Below are 515 nucleotides of genomic sequence, written 5' to 3'. Positions count from 1 at the left end.
GTACGTCGTTTTTACACCAATCGATCGGGCTTGGAACGTTGTGTAAGGTGATACCTTACTTCACCGCGGATTATACCGGAAGTAGCCTGCGGGCGCAATGGCTACTTCGGCAGCGATTGGCTGCGCTACCGACGGCAGCGCCAGGGCATGCGTGCGCCCTGCTTCCTGTCGACACGATGGTGTCTGATTGGCGGAGCCCCGCGAGTGGGGACTCTCCTGCCGGGTTAAGGGAGAGCTAGAGAGAACGACACGACACGTGGCGAGTGATAGACGTACAGTGAAATATAAGATTGTTTCAAGCAACGAAGTCTCGTTATTCGCGCCTATACCGACCGCGGTTTCTCCTCCCCACGAGCTATCCTGACACCAAGGCTTTCCTTAGTCGATCCAGGTTACCTTCTGGATCTAGTACGAGCCTTACAGTTGCATATAATGGTGTTAAAACATCATTTTCGCCAAAATGTGGACTTACCTCTTTCTTGCAGCAATGTCTTCAAGTGACGCTGTTAACGCCA

The sequence above is a fragment of the Vollenhovia emeryi genome, unplaced genomic scaffold (assembly GCF_000949405.1).
Source record: "Vollenhovia emeryi isolate VEMERY1.0 unplaced genomic scaffold, V.emery_V1.0 DF939475.1, whole genome shotgun sequence".
Lineage (NCBI taxonomy): Eukaryota > Metazoa > Arthropoda > Insecta > Hymenoptera > Formicidae > Vollenhovia > Vollenhovia emeryi.
This window is presented reverse-complemented; position numbering follows the sequence as displayed.